This window comes from Metopolophium dirhodum, chromosome 5, assembly GCF_019925205.1.
Source record: "Metopolophium dirhodum isolate CAU chromosome 5, ASM1992520v1, whole genome shotgun sequence".
Classification (NCBI taxonomy): domain Eukaryota; kingdom Metazoa; phylum Arthropoda; class Insecta; order Hemiptera; family Aphididae; genus Metopolophium; species Metopolophium dirhodum.
Window position 1 is genome coordinate 14,912,634 of NC_083564.1, and position 14,230 is coordinate 14,926,863.

A 14,230-nucleotide genomic window follows, 5' to 3' on the forward strand; every position below is an offset into this window, starting at 1 on the left:
CTTGTTGCATATGAATATTTTGACCTTAAGAGTGCATGTTTGTAATTTCTATCTGGTTTGTTGTATAATTGTAAGGAAATGGAAGTAATAATTGGGAAAAGGAAAAATATAAATATAAAATAATATAAATACAAGTTGGGTATCTGTTGATTGTAGGTGTTGTTGGTTCTTCTTTGTTTTTTTTTTGTGTGTGTTTGTTAGCGATGCGTTTTTCCATCTTTATGTGTTAGTATTAAATTTTTTTTTTTTTTTACATATTGTGTGTTAGTAATCTTACTACTTAATAGTTTGAAAGTAGTGTTTTATTTTCGCCTATTAGTTATTTAAAGCCTGGCTGGGATTGGTGGGGGATTAAACAATAATTCTATTTTAATTAAGATTGGGAATATCTTATAACAAATAAACCCGACAATTATTGTAAGTATTGTAAGCCATGAAAAATAAATGATGTCTCCCCAAAAATCGTCTATGAATGACTGTGGTATTTTCTTTAAAATTATGTCATTAAAATATTTTTCAGGGTTTTTAATTTGCTTGGTAATGTGAAAATTTGGTATTTCAGATTTCCAATTTGTATTTAATATCTCAGTTATATTGGTAAAATACATTTCTTCTTTTTTTTCTTCATTGTCGATTTTTAGCGATTTTATGTTAGTCCAAGATACTGGTAAGATCCTTTTCATTTTGAATATGTTAAAATTGTTTGTTTCACAAGGGTACATTTTTGGGAAAATAGTTTTTGTGTTATGCTTAAGTTCGTAATTACACGGGAGGTATATTTTTATAAGACCCGGGTGATTATAATTAATTTTTAATTTCTCCGTTCGTATCTTATTGTTTTTATTGTTGTATATTTTTAATAATAACGTGGGTTGCGGGTTTGTTATCGCGAATATATTTATCCCAATTTGCTTAATAATTATTGTATCATCTTTGCGTTGTTTCACACATTGGAAATAGCAATATTCATTAATTACATTTAGTGGTTCATTTTTGAATATAGATCTTGGGGAAAGTGTAATATCAGAAGAAAATCTAGGTATATAACACAAGTCTGTAACCAGTGGGTCGCAGTGTTGTAGCCCTACACCTGTTATCACTCTGTGATCATTGTTATTGGAGTTAATAGCGATATATGTTTTTTCGGAAAAAATTAAGCAAGTAGATTCCTCAAATTTGAAATGAATTGGTATATATTGAAATAGTTTCCATTTTGCCATATTTTCCTGGATTGGAATTTTTATTTGAATTAAAATTTGATTTTTTGAAAATTGGCACTCTGTAATTGGCAAATTATAGTAAGCGGGTATGTTTTTAATAGGAATTACCAGTTCATAACCGTCTTTTAATAATACTTCAGATAATTTGATTAAGTCATTTTGCAGTATATTTGGTTTTATTATTCTAGTTGGGATTTTATGTAGTTTACAGTGTAAATGATTGCTCGACTCTTTTTCATAATTAGTGAATTTTGACATTATAGTTATTAAGCTAAATATGATTTCCTGAACGCCCTGTATTGAATTTTGTTGGTTATTTTTTTCTTGCATATCTTTATCTTTTTCTTCTTTAACAAATTCCATAAATGAATTTTTTAAGGTTTCTAAATTGTTGTTATTGTTTTTTGTATATTTATTTATTTCTGAGGTTATATTTATCAAGTCCCGGTGATCGGAAACAAAGGCATCTTTGAATCTTTTTATTTGTGTATTTAATAGTTCTTCGTTAGTATAAAATTGTTTTAATTGCTTTTCAGTGGCCACGTTACAACAAAAATGGTATAAATTGCCTAATAATTGTATTCCTCTTTTTGATCGTTTATTATCATTATTGAATTCTTTTATTAATATATCTGACATGTCGAATGAGTTTCTTCATCATTTTTAATTTCTTGGGTGTATATTAAAGGTATGCTTTTGTCGTACATAACTGCTTCCTGTACTTCGTCGAAAAATGCACCTGATGACACTGTTATATCCATAACCTCTGTCATCACATACGCCAATATTAAAGTCCGCGACATGAAAAGTGGCCCCTGCCCGTCACGAACCTAGCGGCCGTTTCGCCTCAGTGGTCCATAACGTAATTAAACTAATTGCCGCGTTTTTTTGAATTAAAAATTAATTTACTGAAAATACTTTAAATATTTTATAAACCAATAATTTGTTTATTCAAACCAAATAAATAACATTAAAAACTTAAAACAAATAATACAAATACAAAAAAAAAAAAAATTAAATATTTTATTCTCTGTTTCCTTCGTCATCATCTTGATCGTCGGAGAAATAAACGTAGGACTCGCATCTGGTAATTCTGGATTAACATTGCTTCTTGCTTCAGCACAAATCCGTTTTACAGTACGATGAGATATTCCACAAGCTTGGGCTGTAATAACTTGAGCACTTTTAAAAAAATCAGCCGTTAAATCTGGCTTCTCTGACATTTGTTTTAAAAATGTATACACACTATAAATAATTTTTTTACTCTGGCTGTGAGTATCTTTATCAACAAACGACATTTTTAAATAATTTACACGGTAACGTTAAATGGTGACAGAGGAGAAAAAATGGTGTAAAAAATAGTTGTTAACGAACGGACGGTAAACAACTGACAATGCGATAAAACACGTGAGCCATAGGACCTGTATGTATTATGTGCATCACTGTATCCCTTCCACAGTACGTTTTACAGCTGTCTTCCAGACACTCCAGTAAAAACTGGGTTTTTAGTCTGGACAGCTGTAAAACGTTGGTAGCCGGTAAGGATGCACAAAAAAAAAAAAGTCAACTAAAATGTGTATTACGATTTACGAGTGGCGGCAGCCACGCAGTATGCGGTATAGGTTGAGAACCAATGGCTAACGGGTAGGGAAGCAGCAACGGGTCGCGGTACACAGGGGCCACTTTTCATGTCGCGGACTATAGTGTTAAGAGAAATACCTTAAACATGGTTATCTAAAACAGCATAAGGTTGTCGTGTAATCATTGTTAATTATTCTTATTATTATGATATTTTTATTCGATGTGTATATATTTTTTTATATTAATTTTTCTTCGGACTATAACTTATTTGAGCAATATCAGCAATATTAGTTTTATTATTATTATTATATTATTTTTTATTTTTATTCCTATCTTTATTTTTTTTTATATTTTAATGTATGTGTGAATATAACTAAAAACACGTAATATATTACGATGTTTAGACAAAATTATGATACTTATAATAATGTTACATTAAAATCGAGATTAAAATATATTAATTAGGTTTTATAGTCATCATAGTATAACTGTATACTTGTATAGTACTTAGGTATTTACTTATCTTATTCTAGTTGACATTTTATGTAATAATAGGTTGCTACCAGGGCCTTCTTTTTTATATTTGTCTATATGATTAATTTGGCCTTTCATGATAAGGTTTTATTCTATTCACATAAAAAGTGTCTATGGTTTTTTTTCCTTTTAAAATTAAATCTACTTTGTAGTTTACGTCAGATATTTTTTCAATAATAGTAAAAGGGCCTCTATATTTATATGCTAGTTTCTTTGTTTTATCCTTTTCATTGAAATCAAATTTTATCAAGGCTTATTGTCCTGGTACGAAATTAATATTTTTGTGACTCATGTCATAATGTTTTTTCTGAACAGCTTGTTCTTTTTCGACAATTTTGGGAATAGTATCTCTAATGTTTTGAAGCTGATTTAATGCTTTAGAAAAGTCAAACAATTCGTCGTCTATAGTTAATTTGTTATCTATAGGCTGACTTGCTTCCATACCGTGGAGTAAATAAAATGGGCTTACTTTTAATCTCGAACTTGGGCTTGTATTATAAGCAAAAACGATCATTTTGTAATATAATGACCAGTCTTTTTGATTTTCGTTAACGTAATGTGATAAACTATTACAGATAATTTTGTTCATACGTTCGGTCATACCTTGGGTCTGTGGGTGATACGAGCTAGAGAAAATTTGCGTAATACCTAATCTTTTACACGCATAACCTACCTCCTTATTTTTGAAATGTGTGCCCCTATCGCTACAAAAATATTTAGGTACTCCGTAAGATGTTATTAAGTCCATTAGGAAATTTATTGTTGCTGCTCCGTCTGCATTTGTAACCGCCTTTGCGAAAGCCATTTTTCTGGCATTACAGGTAGCTACAATGAGGTATTTTTTTCCTCTAGAAGTGGGTAATGGTCCTAAATAATCAAATGTTAGTCTCTGCAGTGGCTTTCCAGATAGTAAGGGTATTGGTTGTAGCAAACCGTGGCCTTTGCCTGTTGGATTTTTAATCATTTGACAAGAAATTCATGTTTTTATAAAATTTGTTGTATCTTTTATTATGGTGGGCCAATAATATTTTTGTTTTAGTTTTGCTAGTGTTTTAGTGATACCGAAATGTGCTGATAGCACTGATTCGTGATAAGATTTTAGTATCGCATTAATTAATGTTTTTGGTACTACCAACAAATGTTTTATTCCGTTAGGCGACCAATCTTTAAAAAATAAAATATCATTTTTGATTAAAAACTGTCTCGACTTTCTTTTAAGTTTGGAGTTATTATTTCCGTTTATTGCAGAAATTATATCTATGCAAAATTCGTCTTTTGATTGATTTTCTTTGAGTTTTTCCAAATTTAATGAATCAAAATTTGGGTCCTCTTTATTATTTACTTCTAAAATATCTTTAACTAGCAATGTGTTTACTGGGTAACGAGACAAACAATCAGCCGCTTGATTGCAGAGGCCAGGGAGGTGTTTTATTTCTATATCAAATTCTAAAAGTTTAAAGATAAATTTTGTTATGTGTGATGAAGGATTCTTCATTGTTTGGTAGTATTGTAAACTTGAATGGTCGCTAAATACGATTACTTTTCTCCCTAATAGGTATTCCTTAAAATAGTTTACCGAGAACACAACTGCTGACATTTCTAATTCCGTAGTGGTAAAATTTTTTTCGCCGCCTTTTAGTTTCCTGGACGCGTAACCTATAGGGTGTCGTTTCTCGTTGTTGTCGCTTTGTTCTAGTATTCCTGATAGCCCTTTTAACGACGCATCTGTAGTTACGAAAACGGGATATCCGTCCTCAAAATGTGCGAGTACTGGTGCAGTGATAATAGCGTTTTTTAATGTATTAAAGGCGTTATCTTGAGATTGGTCCCAATGAAATTTACGGGCTGTTGTTGTCAGGTCAGTTAAGGGGCTAGCGATCTTTGCAAAATTTTTGATATATTTTCTATAGTAGCGTGTGAGTCCTACAAATGCTCGTACGTCTTTTACTTTTCTGGGTATGGGGAAATTTGTTATCGCCCTAATATTTTTATCTAGTGGTTTTATTCCTTTATTGGATACTTTATGTCCTAGTAATTCTATTTCGGTGCCTAATATTGTGCATTTGTTCGTTTTTAATTTTAATCCTGGTTCGTCCAGTCTAATAAATATTTCCTCTAGTCTGCTCAGTGCTTCTTCGAAGTTATTACCGAAACAGCATATGTCATCCAGATAAGCTATCATAGTTCTATATAAAAAATCACTGAATAAGTTGTTAATGACTCTTTGAATAATAGGGCCCGAGTTTTTAAAACCTTGTGGGATTCGTTTGAAATTGTATAGGCCAAAATCCGTGATAAAGGCTGTCTTATCTTGGTCCTCTTTTTTAACTGGAATTTGAAAGTAACCTTGGCAAAGGTCGATAGAAGTATAATATTTTGCACCCTCTAAGCTTCTAAAAAGGTCTTGTGATCTAGGTATAGGGTGCTTGTCACTAATTGTTTCATTATTTAGTTTCCTATAATCTACTAAAAATCTGTATTCGCCTTTTTGGGAATTAAAAATACTGGTGCTGCGTAATTGCTTCTACTAGGTTCGATAATATTAGCTTCAATCATTTGATTTATTAGTGTTTTCAATTTTTCCCTTTGATTTGGGGGGGGGGTTCTGTACGGAGGTTGAAATATAGGTTTGTCGGATTTTAATTTTATTTCACATGGTTCTACATTCGCACATCCAATATCTAACGGATCTGAGGTGAATAAATGCTTAAATTTGTTTATTAGTGTTTGTGTTTTTATACGTTGCTCACAGCTAAGCTCGTTGGATATCTTTATTATTATACCCTGTTTATCCGTTATTTCTGACATTTTTGTTACTATTGTCTTTTTATTGTTAATAATTTTACTGTCTGAATTAATATTTTTTATTTCGTATTTATCGTGTTCAATCGTATTTAATTCAATGGCAGTTGCTATGACCATGTTTCTTGGTATATTACTATAGGTATTAGAGAAATTGTATAATACGACTTCGTCATCACTATTTAATAATGTTGTTTCTAGAGTTATTTTTTTATTATTTCGTAATCGCTCAGTTGGTTTTATTATATATTGTATTTGCTTGTCTTGCATCTTTGTGGGCACCTTTAATTTTGACCTAGTCTTAGGAGCTATGGTAATATTTTCGTTAGATATAATTGTTTTAAGTGTTTTTTTTATGTTTGAACAAGGTTCGTGATCAAGATCGTTTTTAGAGTTTATATTATATGTTCTATTATAATTATACCAAACTATATCCATAAGTATAGTGTCGCCGTTTAACTTTAAATATTTTTAATGTGGAAATCATTTCCGAAAAGTATCTTACAGCTTAGCCCATTGATTACGAATGCGTCTACCAAATATGTTACGTTATTTATTTTAATTTTTAAATCGATTTTTCCTAATTGTTCAAGTTCAGAATTATCTGCCCCTGTTATTTTAATTTTTTCTTTTGATTTTATTTTATTTTTATTGTTTATTAGTGAGTAGTCTATACAAGAAAGATTTGATCCGGTATCTATGATTGCGTTTCTTTCGATATTGTCAAATCTTATTTTTATCGATAGAACTCTTTGTCTGCGTTCCATATCTGAATGTTGATTATAAATATTACCATTATTATTATTATTATGAATTGTAGTTGCAGTTATATTTTTATGCTGACTTAACGATTTCTCCGAATTATTGACTAAGGTCAGTTCATCGTCTTGTATACGTCTGTTACGGTATTGTCTAACGTAGTTTCCACATCTTTCGCAAAACATAATATCTCCGCCCTCGCACCAAAACGCTTCATTTTCATTATCCTTAGGTATGTCTAAATCATTCTGTGACGTAGGTAAAATTTCGCAATCTTGACAATATTGGGAGTACCAAACTGTAGTTTTGTCAGTTGGTTTGTTGTTATTCATATTATAATCGGTATTATTATTTAGTATTGGGTTTTGTTGTGAAATTTTTAGACGGTCAACACATTCATCTAGAAAATGATCTATGTGTTTTTCGACTGTGTTAAAATCTGGGAAAACTGTATTAATTGTTAAATTATTGAATCGACGTGGATGGTCGTTCTTTGTTACGATTCCTGGTGTCCAATGGACATTTTTATGAAATATTCCGATATTTTTCCTATTTGGTTTAAAACAGACTATGGCGTTTGTATAATCAAGTGTTTCGTATATAATATATAGGTTCATATTAAATTGGTCACAAATATATGCCAATTCGTCATCTTTGAGGTAATATCCTGATTCGCAGTTTGGTATATTAAGCATATTTAATATCTCTATGGTTTTTTTATAAATGCCGTGTTGTTTTAAACAGATGCGAAGAGCGTGTGCACCACAATCACCATCACTTAAAACGTTCTCAGATTTTATGAATGAACCGGCGATGTGTGTTATTTCTATTTTTAATTTGTCATCAATTTCACTATTAAAATTTTTACCTAACGTAATGTTTGTAATTTCTGAGTCATTATTTTTTAAGTCTATGCTTTTTTTATCTTTTCCTTTTTGTGGTGGTAAGCATATTATAATATTAATTAGAGAATTTTGAAAAATGAACTTTATCATGGTCGAAATAACGTCCCAATTCTTTCTATCTAAACCAGCGCAAATTTTGGGTAGAGCTAATGTTTTTATTTTATTGTTTATGCAAAATTCCTTAGTACTTAATAACGTATTAAAAATGTTGGAATAAGTAGGTTCCTCGTAAAATTTGTTTTTTGTAATTAGATACAAAATCCATTGTTTTTTGTTTTTTAGATATGCTACTTCAGTGGTTTTTTTTCTTGGTAAATTAACTTGTTTACGTTGATGAATTTATTTTTGAATTGTAACGCGATTCCTTTTGACATTGTTAGGCATTTACTAACGCAGTGGCCAATTGCAACATTATCCGGTAATAAAAAAATATTTGCTGCAATTTCAGTGTAATCGCATGAGAACTTTATTCTGTCATTATTGCAAAATAAAAATTTTTGAAATTCATTTAATTTATTTGAATAATTAAGCGTAACCATATTTTCTATTATTTCCTCGTTGTTATAATTTATTTCTGTAATAGGTGGTTTTTTTTTATAAGTTGATTCGTACCAATTTTTTACAAAGCTTATATAATTATGTTTTTCACATTCCTTGTTTTTATTAAACTCAGTTATGTCAGTTTTGTAGTTAATATTATTTTGTCCCCGAGTTAGGTATTCCGAATTGTTTCTTTCTAACTCGGTACTTAATCGTTTTTTGGAATTGTACATTGATCTGCATAGTATCCCCTTTCATTACACTTGTAACAAGTGACTCTATCAAATTCTTTCTCGTAACGGTATCCATTATAACGTTCTGGCGTTCTTTCTCGACTATTTTCTCTGTTATATCGTTTTTTGGACTCATTTTTTCTACCCTCGTCATCGTAGTCACCCCTCCTTGATCTATCGCTGGCTCCTTTCTGTTCATACCTCGTATGATCACTATTATAATATCTAGATCTGCTGTTATCTCTACTTCTATTAGAATTTCTGTCATATTTTATTTCCCTTTCATTGTAATTCCTATCCCTGGAGTAAGATCTGTCTCTGTTCTGAACTCTACTGAATCTGTCATTTTGTCTATTATGATTTCGGTCGTAACTATTATCTCTAGAGTAATTATGTTTATTAGGTTTTTCGTAGTTTCGGTCAGTGCTTCATTCTCTGTTTTCATAATTCGATTTATTCGGATACGGGCTATTGTTCCTATAACGGTTTGATTCCTTTTCGTAATTTCGGCTTCTCTCCTCTCTATTTTGTGAGTTATCTCTAAAGCCTCTATAAGTATTTCTGTCATTACTATTTTCTCTGTTATATGAATTATCTTTAAAATTTACTTTTTTTATAGAATTGCTCAATTGATCGATTTTTGCACTTAGTTCTTCAACTCGGTCCCTCGAATATTTGCCTACTTGCATTATTTGTTTATTTAAAATATCTGTGTATTCATTAAAACCTCGTTGGCCTCTAGAATTTATTCTGAATTGCATGAGTTCGTATTTTTTTAAATTTGTTTTAATTTTAAATAAACTACTATTATCGTGAAGAGAAATAGCGTTTAAAATTGGTTCTTTTAGTCCTTTTAAAATATAAGTGCATATGTCTTCTTCTTTCATGTTTCTTTCCACTTGCCTACATAAGTTTTCGATATCAGTTACAAAGCTCATAATTGATTCAGTATCTTCCTGTTTTCTATTTTCTAGTTTGGTTTTTAATAAGATAGAATAACCGATCGGTTGGAATTCATTTAAAAATTCATTTTTTAATTCTACCCAATTCCAATGTGTTTTAATATTTTCCAAATTTTCTAAAAATGTACCTGCAGTGTCTTTTAAAAATATGGATAAAAATTTTACTTTGTCATTGTCATCCCAATTGTTTATTAATCCCGCCTTTTCATACTGTTTAAAAAAATTTTTTATGTCTTCTTGACCGGAAAAATATTCGGGTTTGATTATCATTTTTTTCATTTTAGTTTTTGAGCTTATATTTGCGGATCTAGGACATTTCGGCACAGCCGTTTCGGCACGGCTATTTCGGCGCGAACACAAATCGGCGCTGGGCATTTCGGCGCGAGGAAATTTCGGCGCCGCAGGTATTAATATACAATTTAAAAAATACGAAATAAATAATATTACCTATATCATTATTCCAATATTACAATTTTAAAAAATACAAATAAATATATTATTCCAATATTACAATTTAAAAAATACAAATAAATATAATGTTGATAATATAATGTTAGATAAATGAATTTAAAAAAAAATGAATTAATATAAATAAAATGTTAATAATATACAATTGAAATTTATTTTAAAGAAATATTATGAGCGATTTCTTATAAATACTCAATGCAATTTCTTATATTATATTCGCTTACTATTTTATATAATCGGTGATTTATGTCAGTGTATTTTTTTAATTTTTTAGGGGGACTCCCTCCAGCAGTTAGTTGCGCTATAACAACATCGTGGCCTGTTTGAACCCAGCAATTTATAAATGTCCAAATTCTTGGGCCACACACTCCCATTTCAATATTTAATCTCCTATTTGCTGCCTCAGCATGATTATTTGTCCTATTTTCAGAATTTAAGACTCTATCATATAGATTCCAAATTTCTGGAGGGAAACGCGCATTTCTTCTTCCCCGACCATTTCGGTTAGTTCGACCTATATAATTATCTTCGAACCATTCTAATAAGTCATTTAATTCTTCATCGAGATGTTGAGCCAGTGAATCAGCTGCAAAATCAAGGTCTTCTAATCTTACAAAAGCTAATGAAATTATCATTTTAACTGATATAGAAAAATCAGCGTCATTATTGTATCGAGTTGTGAGATTTAATACACCAACTTGTTTTTTAAAATTTTTCGACAAATGAAATAAACACCCATATATTTTAACATCAGAAAATGCTTTTTTTATTGATTTTATGGCCGCTTGTTCGAAATCGCATGAAATTAATATTATATAATATTAGTTTATAATTAAACTAATATTATTTATTTTGTATTTTTTAAATTGTATATTAATACCTGCGGCGCCGAAATTTCCTCGCGCCAAAATGCCCAGCGCCGATTTGTCTTCGCGCCGAAAGAGCCGTGCCGAAATGTCCGATTCCCTATATTTGCTATAGGTGATTTCTCAGGAGTGCTTTGTGGTATAAATCTAGAGTTACTAAAAAAGGTAGTATTTAAGTTTGACTCTATTTTATTTGGACTATAGATTTCTTCGTATATGGGTTCTTTTTGGGTTGTCTCGTTAGGGTCTAGGTTTATTAGATTACTATAATTTTTGTCAGAGGCTTGCTCTAAAATATTTTGATATAATGTATTACTAGTGTCTAAAATTTTGTCTGCCTGGGTTATTAATTTATTTGCGTTATTTCCTAAATCGTTAGTTATATTTTTAAGGTCGTTAGTAATTGATCTATTTTTTGTGCTATTATTTGTTTCTGGGCTTGAATCGCTTAAGTTACTTTGTATAGAAAAATCGTTAATGTCGATTTTATCTTTTATTGAATTTTTTTGAATTTCGTGTTTTTGTGGTTCGCTTAAGGTTTCTTCAATATCATCTAATGCTATGATCCCTTTGTAATATTTTGATAACCTAGCTCTTAGATTATCTACGGTTCCTACGCTTTTTAATTGTTTAGATTTGCATAGATCAATAAGTTCTGATTTTTTATGTGAATAAATATCTGTTAATTTAGTAATTTTTGAACCTAAGGCAATAAGATCATTGTCGTTCATATCACATTAAGATTTAATTGAATTTATGAGTTTAAAGAAATTTATTTTTAATGAAAAAGGTTGATTTGTATTGATATATTTATACTTAGCACCAGGGACTGGAACCTTTATGATTTTATCGGTTTCGGTTTAGGTTTCGGTTCTCAAAAATCCAAAATTTCGGTTTCGGTTTTGGTTCGGGTTTACAAAAATATCAAATTTCGGTTTCGGTTTCGGTTTTGGTTAATACCGGTTTTAACCATAATTATTTTACTTTTGCTTTTTATTTTATTTTTATTAATCAAGTACTGTATAAAAAATGAACATATTAAGAACTTCAATTTATTGATAGGTATTTGTAATTAAGTGTACCTATTTAAGAATTTAGGTAATAAAATATCATTACAATATAATATTAACATTAAAACTAAAAAATATACTATTTAATTCAATAATTTACTGGCTGTTTATGGAAGTTTCATTATACCACTAAATTCTAAACATTGTAAGAATTCAAAATAACATTATTAGCATACAATATGTATAAGGTACCAATATTGTAGATGACTAGCAAAACCTAGATAATATTAATATATTAAAAAAATATAATAATAATATATTTAAAAAACAACTAGATATCCACTAGGTACGTACCTATTTTGCTAGTTAATAGTAAATAATATTTAAATTTTAAACTATAAAGTAATAGACAAACATACAAAACATAAATATTATAATTATAATATACTGGTAAGATAATCAACCTTATTATAAATAAATTACTTTATTATAGTATATTATCAATTATAATTAAGGGGAGGGATAGGTACAAAATGAGTATTAGTTTATTTTAATAATGTATAATCTATAGACTATAGAGTATAGAGGGTGCATCTTGCTCGGATATATAATAACAACAATAAGTGTATATTTTAATATTTATGTTCTCAGACTATGGTACACTCTATTTTCATATTTTTCAATAGGTACCGTTATTACATATTTATTTTGATAACCAATTGTCTACAACAAAATTATTTTTACTTGGTACTACACTACTATCGATTATTATTAAAACACATCAATATTCCAAGGACGTAAATAACAATTTCACGATACACGGCGCGCGGAACCGATATCGACACGTCGTATACGATCGTCAGCGTCGCGGCTCAGTTTTAGGCAGTTTTAGCGCAAAAACATACTATATTATGCAATGTGCAGTATGCACAATGCACATCATAAATAGGCACTTCACGTGTTATATGTTAATATTATCACTGCAGGCCTCAGGTATACTAGTTAGGTAACAATAAATTATGATGCATAATTTATTTATTAAATATATAACAACTTACTCTGAAACACTTATAAAGTATAAACCCACAAATTGTTATTAATTTCAGAAATTCAATTTCTATATTAACAGGTATTGCGAATGAAATGCGAATTGCGATTAGCTTTTCAATAATAATTGAACGCAGGTAACGGGCTCATTGTCGATTACATGGAAATTAGAATTTGGATTTTTGGAATTTTTTTTATGACGATTCTGTTGTACACATAAGAATTATATATAGGTATATATATATATAGGATTTATAGGTCTACGATTTAATAATAATTATTTGTTATTACTTAGTAGTTATTACCTACTATATAATAAAGAAAAAATATCTATTGAATTTTTTAACCGAAAAAAACCGTAAAAATCTCTACATCAAAATAAAGGTTTCGGTTTAAGTTTCGGTTCCTAAAAAAATTTATTTAAGGGTTCCGGTCCGGTTTCGGTCCCAAGATTTTCAAAAGGTTTCGGTCCAAAACCGGTCTATTTCGGTACGGTTCCAGTCCCTGCTTAGCACTAACTACTTAATTTTTGAATAATTTAAGAATTAAAGTTAAAATATATTTTTTTTTGAAATAAACTAAATACGATTTTGAAAGACAAAAGAAAATTAAACTAGTAAAAACTATTTAAATTATTAAAAAAACTAAACTATAATCCTAATAATAATACGTAAGTATATCACTTAATTTAAATTATTTTTGCGGTTATTTAATATCGAATAAAAATTTTGAAAAAGAAAGAGAAGAGAAAAAAAAATTTGACTAAAAAATCCTATTTAGATAGATTCTTTAAAGGACCTAATCTCCTTGTTTAAAATTAAAAAAAATTTTTTTTTTGGTTATTAAAATTGAATACAATTTTGAAAAACTTTGAACTAAAATTCTATTTGAATTATTTAAAAAAAACTAATCTATAATCCTATTAATATGTAAGTATAATATTACCAAACGTTGCTCACCTTGGCGTATATGCGTGGACGCACGGTTAGCAAAATTGTACTCACGCGGCACAATAATGCTGTAAGTCCGATGTCGGTTGGACAAAAAAAATCGAGCGCGTATGTGTTTTACTCACACGCAAAAACTAAACTCGCTTCGGGTTTTACCGAAACGTTCACAATTGTTGTACTTCACTTGTACAAAAACTTCAAAAAAATTAAAACGTGCCAAGGTTAAGGTACCAGGGCACACGCACAAAAAATCATAAAAAAAAATGTCTCCGGCCGTGGATAAGAACCGCGTTGGGCGCCACTGTCGTGTATGCACTTTTCAGTGATACACCTCTACCGACACTTGAGTAACC

The 14,230-nt window shown here is 29.8% G+C and overlaps 1 protein-coding gene and 1 pseudogene across 1 annotated transcript in view; both read right to left on the reverse strand.

Annotated features, from left to right (window-relative positions):
* LOC132945324 (uncharacterized) overlaps positions 1 to 14,230 on the reverse strand; it is a 240,914-nt gene that overhangs the window by 69,118 nt on the left and 157,566 nt on the right. The gene's annotated exons all lie outside the window — the stretch shown is intronic.
* On the reverse strand, positions 10,157 to 10,804 carry LOC132944651 (uncharacterized; annotated as a pseudogene).